The sequence below is a fragment of the Argiope bruennichi genome, chromosome 6, assembly GCF_947563725.1.
Source record: "Argiope bruennichi chromosome 6, qqArgBrue1.1, whole genome shotgun sequence".
NCBI lineage: Eukaryota > Metazoa > Arthropoda > Arachnida > Araneae > Araneidae > Argiope > Argiope bruennichi.
This window is the reverse complement of record NC_079156.1, coordinates 10,174,952-10,184,727: the sequence shown is the minus strand read 5'-3', so window position 1 is coordinate 10,184,727 and position 9,776 is coordinate 10,174,952. Positions and strand designations below refer to the sequence as shown.

Genomic DNA, 9,776 nt, shown 5'->3' with positions numbered 1-9,776 from the left:
TATTTCTCCTCTTTCGAGTCCATTACTCCACGATGTACAAGAACCGATAAATAATTTTTTTAAAAATTCAATCATAAGCAGATTGAGGAGTACATGATTTAATTTGTACTATATTATATTTCTTATTCTTGCTATCTGCAAATTAAGAAAATTTAGAAGGCGCACATAAGTTCCTTTGTAAATTTATGGATTTGAAATTTATTTTAGATTTTAATTGGGATCAAAGCATAAATTGGTTCAAATATAAAGTCATGATTTGTTTTACTGCATTTCATTTGAAGGATTACCCAATTTATTGTTAAAACATATTTTTTCTTTGATAGACAAAAGATCTTCATTTGTTATCAAAAAATATATTTAATAATGAGTGAAGGAATTTCTTCTTGCAGAGACAGAAATTATGCAGTGAAAAATCAAATATGAAAATGACACTGCATCTATAAAAAATAATTAAGTGATAATTTTATTATTCTAATGAAAAAAAAAAGACTGTGAATTATAATGAAAATGAATGACAAAGACAGACTTAGGTGTAAACAAATAACATATCTAGGATGAGTAGTCCAATTTTATCTTAAAAGTACTTTTAGAAGTGTGTATGTGGGGGGGGGGAACCAATATTAATGTTCTATTTTTGATTATAAAATTATGTATTGCAAGGAAATCAACTAATATTATGCGGTATAAATATAAAATACCACTGTAATAGTTGAATATTTTTCAGAAATATTGAAGTTAATTAAGCTTCAATTTGTTTGTTTTTTTGTAAGTTTGTAATAAAATAGCTTATTGGAATACTTTCCCAGCAAATCTGTAATTAATTTATTGCAATGCAGTTAATTTTATTAAGGGGAGAAAACACTATCACATTAATAACTTTAAGAGAATGAATAAGAAAATAAATTTAAAATATAAAAATTGTGTTAATTTTATTAAATGTATAAACAAAAATTTGTTTCTTTTTAGAATTTATACTATCTTACTCTTTCAATCTCATAAGTTTTCTCATTAAAGCTTTTTTTTAATCTTTAAAATAAAAAAACCTATATATATATAAAGTTTTTTTTAAAGTCTTTATGTTAGAACCACTAAAAATTTTCTTAGGAGTTACGATGACACCATGCACACTGCCATCTGCTCATTTATCTCCAGAAGACTAAAGCTTATTCATGTATTTGAATAGATGCGTTTATTTTTTTTTACAAAAGCACATAGGATAAAAAACCATAGTTATTAGGAAAGAATATGATGAAATTATTGACAAATGTATAAAGAAATAAGAATATCTAATTCAATTTTAAGACTAACATATTTGCTAATTTAACATTAGGTTATGTATGATAAAGATTGTTTGGTTGCATAAACCAAATGCAGCAAGTAATTTAAATCTCACTTAATGAACATAATTCATTCCCAAATTTTACTCCTAATGTGAACATTCATTAAAGAAAGCAGTTTTTTTCCATATAAAATGGGACAATGCATTCCAATCTGAAAAAACAATCAAGATTTAAAATAATTTATTATTTATAATGTCTCTTTTTACAATTAAATTTTCTAAAAACATTTGTCATCAATTACGCTTCAGATTTTGGCAAAATGTAGCAGGATTATAGTTAAAATTTTAGGAAGCATAGTTACTGCCCTAGCAGGGTGGTGATGCTTCTCAACTTACATTTTCCATAATAATTTCTCATTTCACTGGAAGGTTGTTCATCTATTACTTTTTGTTCCAAATCAAATCTTCACCATAGCTTTTTACTTTGACATAGAATGTATCTCCATAAGCTGTTCGGTAGTTAGGACTGTGTGCGCCTGTAGGTTCATAATTTCAGCCAGAGACAAAATATCATCAAGGTTCCATGGATACTTGCTCAAATCAGACCAAAACTTCTTGCATATAATACAAGAGTTCCCTCTTCAAATAAATAAATGCTTAACAAAGACTGATATGAATCACTCTAAATGTGACTTCATAGTGTTTCCTGGCTGCTCATTATTACACAAGTCGCTTTTTTATATTTTGTTTCAATCATTATGAGAGGTGCTTATTGAATGAGGTTTTATTGTATTTATATAGGATACACTTTTGTGATTTTACCATATTACTGTGGACTAATATGGCAGATTTCAATATATTTAGGATAATATTTGTACTTTTTTTTTTCTAATTTCAAATTTATAAATCATATACCTAAAATATGGATAAAAAAGGAATTAAGACACAGTATAAATGATAAATCCAAAAGGTGCTTGATAAGATTCAGAGTCTAATGAAGATCCTCTATTAATATTTGTCTGATGATGTATAAATATTATTGGGAGTAGTGATGAATTTAGTACTGAATTTTCAACAGAGATATCACACACACACACACACACAAAAAACTGTCGGGCAATCAGTATTCTAAACAAATGTTATTATCACAATTACAAGAAAAAAATGAGACTAAACACAATACTCCTTACAAAATATGTAAGACGACATGTTGGCCAATTTTTTTAGACAACAGTAAATATTACAAAAAACTAGACTGTAATGGAGTTAAAAAAAAAAAAAAGTTTTAAATGTAGCATATATTTATGTTTAAAGCAAGTACAAACTACTTTATGGAATTTATGCACAGAAGTGCAAACATTGTAAGCCGCTGTTATTTCAAAAGTTACAAATTGAATTAATTATAATACAATTGTTTAAATTGGTCATTCTTTATTAAAATATGCATATAACAGATTTTCAGTTACATAATAGTTTTATATTTAAGAAAAATATTTATCTGTATGGGGTTAAACTCCTAAATCACACTTTGACGAGTATTATGTTTGATCCTCAATGTCAAATTTAATATACAACAAATCCACATACATAATGGATTTTCAATGGAATTGAGTTTCAAATCAGGTCCTGAAGAAGCCACTGTGATCCTAAAAAAACAACTAAAAATATTCAAGAAGCGAAATTGTTTTCAGCTAAGTTTAAAATTAATTTTATTTCTCCCATAAAATATGCCACATTTGTATTTTTAAGGAAACAATTACAATAGCAATATTAACATGTTTAGATAATCTTTAATAATCCTTTCAATGTCATAGATATATTTTATTTTTGCTCTTTTTTTACAAATTCTTCAGTTTCAGTAATTCCTTTGTCCTTTTCAGAAAATTGTAATTTCATATTAAAAAAATGTATATAATCTACAGTCATAGGAAAAGTGCATGCTACATACTATTTTTAAATTATTTATTTTATATATTTTAAAAAAATTGATTTACATAAGATTATAATAAATAATGTTCAAAAAGCATGAACATTATTTATTCATACTTTTTTCATTTTTTCTACACATTAATCTTCTTGTCAAAGCTTATTTTGGATCTGGGATGCTTTCAAGACCCTGGAAATATCAAAGATGTATCATAAATATAAATTATAATAGAAAAATATCAAAGTTTATGACATTATATTAATGAAACAATACAATTATAAACAATTCAAAGTATAGCTGGGCCTTTATTTCCAATTTTCCAGCACTTAATGAGCAAATTACAATCAGATTTTGTTACTTGATTTCTCGCACATCTTAATACTTTAACATCAGTTTAAGCAGCACAGTAAAATAGAAAACTCATTCTTTATGGAATTATTTCATTTCATAAATGGTTTCAAACCATCACCTCTACAACCAATAAAAATGAACATGTATATGTATCAGTGTTATACAGTTACAAAACTTGGAGAATATATGCTTTGAAGAATGGGAATATGCACCGAAGCTTTTTTTAATTAAAAAATGATTAAAGTGTATTCAATAACAATATATTTTACTGCTGAAGTCAAACTCAAATCATTTTCATTGCTACTGCTAATATTTTTATCTTGGTTTATTTTTTTCTAATTATTAATGATTGAGATATTCAAAATTTGGCATAGTTTTTTTGTATTAATTGGAAATGTGTGTTTTTAATAAAATTTTTAGAATTTAGCTGTACTTACAATTAAGATTTAAATTTAGAATCAAGCAATGATGAAAATTTTCTAATGTGCACCCATTAATAAAAAAATATTATTGTTCTATCCTGCGATATATTTAGATATAGACAAAATTAGGGAAATTCATAGCATGATGTAGAGAGCAATAAGGGCTTTTAAAATAATGATTTAAATGTCTATCAAAATTTGAAAATATTTTACCAAGGAAGAAGCCATTAAGACACAATTACACTTAACTGCTTGCCAATGGTCAACTTTTAGTTTAATTACATGCCAATGGTGATCTTTAGGCTTAATCATATGTTGCATCTAATAAGGTATCTTTGGCAATTTTTAAGGCAATTGATTACTGGCATATAGTTAATCCACAAGTAAACTTAAAATATTTAAATGAAGTTTTTTACTGTCATTAATTCTAGAGAACTAATGGTTGAAAAAAAAGTAGTTTTTGAATTAATACAAACAAGTCAATGAAATGTCTCTCACAAATGGAGAACTTGACACTGCTACAAAACCTAAAGTCATTACATATAATTTCAGCTGATAAATTTTGTTAAAAGTAAAATCAAAATTAACAAATAACAAGCAAAAAGTTCATCTTAATAAGATAGAAAATTTTCAAAATAACTTAATATAATACATCAATTTACTTTCATGTCTTTAGAAACAATCATTGATAAAATTAATGAAAGTAAAGAAAACAAAAAATTTAATAACAAAAGCACATTAATTTAAAAGTAAAATTCAACTAATCTTATCACTAGTTTAAATTCTTTTCTTATTTTACAAAAATCAAGCATTCCATAGAATAGATTTGGAAGTTTCAATGGTACTTCAAATGTAAAACTGTCATAAAGACCAATTTTTATAATCAGTTTTTTGAGGTTTATAAGATTACACATTAATAAAAAATATCTCAAGTGTTAAGAGAAATGATGCAAGCCAGTTTGTATACACTTAATCTCTATTTTTTTTTCCTTAAAAAAAAAAAAAGAAAAAAAAAGAATTATCATGGTTTAGAATTGAGAGTTTCTTCATAAGAAAACAATTATAAAATCTGAACGAGAAGTTACAGCTTTATCAGTGATAATAGAGGCTATATATACAATTCCTATATTTCCAATATATCTTTAGCAAAACTGTGTTATAACCTTCTAGTTATGAAAGACGGCTGACTCGATCAAGATTTCAATATCGCTCCTTACGAGAAGCTCTTTTTCAGAAGTATCTAAAACTCCTGAAAGACAGCTAAACTAAATTCTCTAGCCTTCACTTTCTTTAACTCAACAAACAAATTTGTCCCCTGATTGCTGCCTTCAAAGTTAGGGAGAAAAGAGGTTCATGCTGGAGGATTGAACTACCTGTAATCTAACCAAATTTGTGATTTTAGGTAAAATTGATAATAACTTAAGAATTATCAATCAATTTTGATAATCGAAGAATATCTTAGTTGTCAAAAATAAATAACATTCACAGGATTAAAATATAAAACTTTTTTTTTTTTTCTCTTACAGCTAATGATTTGGTGTGAGAAAATTTTATCATCATACAAATCCTTAAGAAAAAAGTCAAAGCGAAATGAATTATACAATTTGTTTAATCATTTATTGAAAGATATTTAAGTGAATATTTTTGGCTAGTTAGATTTTTATATGAACATGACGTTTTTTTAAATGGTAGCAGCTACACATGTTAAAGTTTTTTTTTTAATTGAAATATTGTGCTAATTATTACTATTTCTCAAACATTGAAATACAATAAAAATAATTAATTTTCAGAAAACTGATATATACTCTATATCAGAATTAAAAGGTTTAAATCAATGTAAATAATAGCTAATGACCACAATAATTAGTCAACAATATCACAGGATGGATGAAAAGAGCATAAATAATCTGAAGCGTGAGTAAAACTTGAAAAATAAAATTTGCCAGGAATTGGAATGATACATTTTAAATTTAATGAGTCATATACATAAAGAAAATCGAATTATATTTATTGTAATTTGTTTCATTCATTTTTGAGAATTGGAGATTTAAATTATATGAATACATTTGTATTGTTTCTTAAAAAAAATGGAATTTTAAGAGAAATAATTTCTTTTTTTTCCCCTTCATAAAAGTATTGCAGTATTTTACAATTTTTTTTAATTTTAAAATTTCTTAGTGTTAAGCAGATATTTTTAAGCAAAGCATGCATATTGTAATGTTCAGTTTTAATAACAGCCATGAGATTTTTATTCTAAAAATATATTAATTCCTTACTTTATCATAAAAATCCATTTCAGCACTTTATAAGATTTTAAAATTAATATATATATATATATTTAACTTGCAAATATTATGAATTCCATATGCATTAATTTTATTTTTATTTAATCTTAAGATTTAAATAGTTAATTTATATTATTGTGGCAAGAATATAAAGCTTTACTTTTGATTAGGCAAGATCAGAATAGTATGATTCTTAGTGTTGATTTAGTAACTATGGCTTCATGAGTTATAAACTGGGTATCTGTGACCGAGACAATTTCATATACTTGGCAATATAATTCAGAAGAGCATAGAATGAAATATATTTCAAACTAAAAATAAATGTAGTTTGATTGACATTGAAAGCACAAAATGAAGGCAAAGAACGGGGCTAAGGTGTGTCTAATCAGTTCAAACTGAATGATTCGAATGAGCTGAATATTATTATTATATATATATATATAACTATGTTGTCTTTATTTTATGATTTTTTTTTCCTCCAATGAAGAAGTAATTATTAAAGGCACAATAGAAAAATGCTACAATGAGAATAATTCTAAACTTCATACAGTATAAAGTTTTCTATCTTAGAAACTTCTCACAATATAAACAAAGACTGCTTGCAAATCTTTTATGTGTAAAACGACTGTATTTACTACATTCAGAAAAGTTGGGAAGTAATTGTCCCTCACAGGCACACCCCTGATCCAGCAGTAGAGATTCCAATATGAAGAGATAAGAATCTAACCTTGATCATCACCTTATGAGGGAAGGTATCAATGAAGCTGTTTTGGGCCAACAACCATATCCTGTGTGAAAGGCAATCACATTTCAGTTTTGAAACATGAGGATAATTCAGTACTTCTACTGTCTGTATGAAAAGAGTTAAACATGTTTTTTGACTGAAATTCCAAGATTCTACAAGATGAATAACTCTAAAGCCATAAAGATAAGGCTAATCTATTCTGTTTAAGCCATTCTGCCTTTTTTTTTTTCCAAGAGTAAACTCATAATAATAGAAAAGACAACCAAAATTTAATTTCATGTAAACAATAATTTGATGGGAAATTTTGAACAATTTATTAAATTTGTGTTGGATTTAACTTACATTCATTTTATACATATGGCCTGTAAGTCTTTCATCCCTCATTGTTAATTTTCTATCTTCAGGGTCCATAGCTGTTCTGTGAACAGGCTGGAAAAAAGTTTTTTTCATATAAACTTTTTTTATTAAAAATATAATGAACAGCTAACAGGCAGAAATCAATTTTCAATGACATATTATATAGGTATATGAATATCCAACATTGCTTATAATTAAAGAAAGAAATATATATTAAAACTATTTTCTAGAACTCATATTCCCCCGATTTTATCACAGCATTTCAATTGTTGCGCATAATTTAAAACAAAACAAGAAATCTAAGACACAAGCGAATTCATATTTACATACAGTGGCTCAAAAAATTGAGAGTACACCTTACTTTTATTTGATAAATCCAACTTTCAATATAAATAACATATGACCGAGAAGAGCAAACATGTTTTTATTTTTACCCATAACAAATGGTTTAATTTAGAGTAAAAATAAAGAAAAATCAATAAAAAAACATCTAAATTGAAAAATTTCAGAAGAATTTAAATAAACATACTCATATTTTTGCCTCAAAAAATTGAGAGTACACCAATGAAATTTTTGCAATATCTCGCATAGAAACAAAGTGTCACTGTTATGTTGCATGCCTTTTGGGTCCTATAATGGCCTTTAAACGTCATGGTGCCGATTCGACCACTTTTTGGCGGTATCTGAATATATTTTATCTCATTCTTCTTGCAACACTTGTTTTAAATAGGTTTTGCTTTTAATTTTGTTTTTTTGAGCCACATTTTCGAGTATGGCTCACAAATATTTGAGGGCATTGATATCGGTGTACTGTGGAAGTGTGTGTAACTTCTGTTTACAATTAAAAAGACACCATATTTTGACGTTACATGCATTCTGTTTGGGGTCTTGTCCTGCTGGAAAAGGGAATTTCCGTCTAAATGCAAATTTATAACACTTTCCTTTAGTTTGCTGCGATCATATGGTTCTTCCAACTTGCAGCAGAAACTTCTCAAATCATAGGCAAAAGTTAAGTACTGCAACTGTGCGAAATGCCATTAGACAAGATGGATATAAAAGTCGCATTGTTAGAGAGAAACCGTTCATCATCTTGCAAATTCAGATAAAGCATTTAAACTGTGCAAAAACTCATTAATTAAAGACCAATTACTTTTGAAAGAAAGTCATATTTAGTAATGAAAGAAAACTGAACATTTCTGGCAGTGACATCCATCATACTGTATGGAGAAAGCCTAATATTGCTTTGGATCCAAAAAATTTACATCCTACAGGTAAACATGGTGGTGACTAAGTCATGAATTCAGGTTGCATGGCTTCACCCAGGGTAGGAAATTTAATTCTTATAGATGGCATTATAAATCATATGGTTTACTTGGATATTTTTCGCAGCAATCTAAAGAAAAGTACTAAAAATTTGGGTTTAGATGGGAATTTCATTTTTCAGTAGGACAACGACCCCAAACAGAATGCTCCCAACGTCAAAATGTGGTGTCTTTTTCATTGTAAACAGCAGTTACACACACTACCTCAGTATCCCGACATCAATGCCATCAAATATTCGTAGGCCATACTCGAAAAAGTGGCTCCAAAACACAAAATTAAAAGCAAGACCTATTTAAAACAAGTGTTGAAAGAAAAATGGGATAAAATATATTCAGATACCTCCAAAAAGTGGTTTAATCGGTACCATGACGTTTAGAGGCCATTATAGGAGCCAAAAGGCATGCAACATAACAGTGACACTTTGTTTCTATGCGAGATATTGCAAAAATTTTATTGGTGTACTCTCAATTTTTTGAGGCAAAAAATATGAGTATGTTTATTTAAAATGCTTCTGAAATTTTTCAATTTAGATGTTTTTCGTTGATTTTTCTTTATTTTTACTCAAAATTATACCATTTGTGATGTGTAAAAATAAAAACATGTTTGCACTTCTCGGTAATGTACTATTTATATTGAAAGTCGGATTTATCAAATAAAAGTAAGGTGTACTCTCAATTTTTTGAGCCACTGTATATTTTTTAAAAATACAATGTTATTGAAAATTTTGCAACTGCAGGGCTCATTATCTTATATGCGAATCTCATGTATTATCAAATATCACTGTTTGTTTAAAATGCCAAAATTGACAAATAAAATGCGTATTCATATATAAGTTTTTAGTTTCCAAAAAATAAAAACATAATTTTCCTGACCTTTCCACGGACAGCCATATTAACAACCCATGGGGCATAACAAGGTATCGCTAAGAATGTACCGAAAACAGCTAATGTTGGCAATATTTCATACCACATGGTAAAAAATATGTTCAATGAACTATTTCCAAATTATTTCAGTTTTATAAAAAATACACTACAGAGAAGAATAGTAAAAACAGTGGAAGTCGAAATAGAAGTTTTTACTTTCTTAC

The 9,776-nt window shown here is 27.2% G+C and overlaps 1 long non-coding RNA gene across 1 annotated transcript; it reads right to left on the bottom strand.

Annotated features, from left to right (window-relative positions):
• Window positions 1-3,227: 3,227 nt before the first annotated feature.
• LOC129971044 (uncharacterized) lies at window positions 3,228-9,768 on the bottom strand. The gene is made up of 3 exons (XR_008784747.1): window positions 9,562-9,768; window positions 7,352-7,438; window positions 3,228-3,395 (listed from the first exon to the last, which is right to left on the bottom strand). It is a non-coding gene; the product is annotated as an uncharacterized LOC129971044 (long non-coding RNA).
• Between the last annotated feature and the right edge of the window lie 8 nt (window positions 9,769-9,776).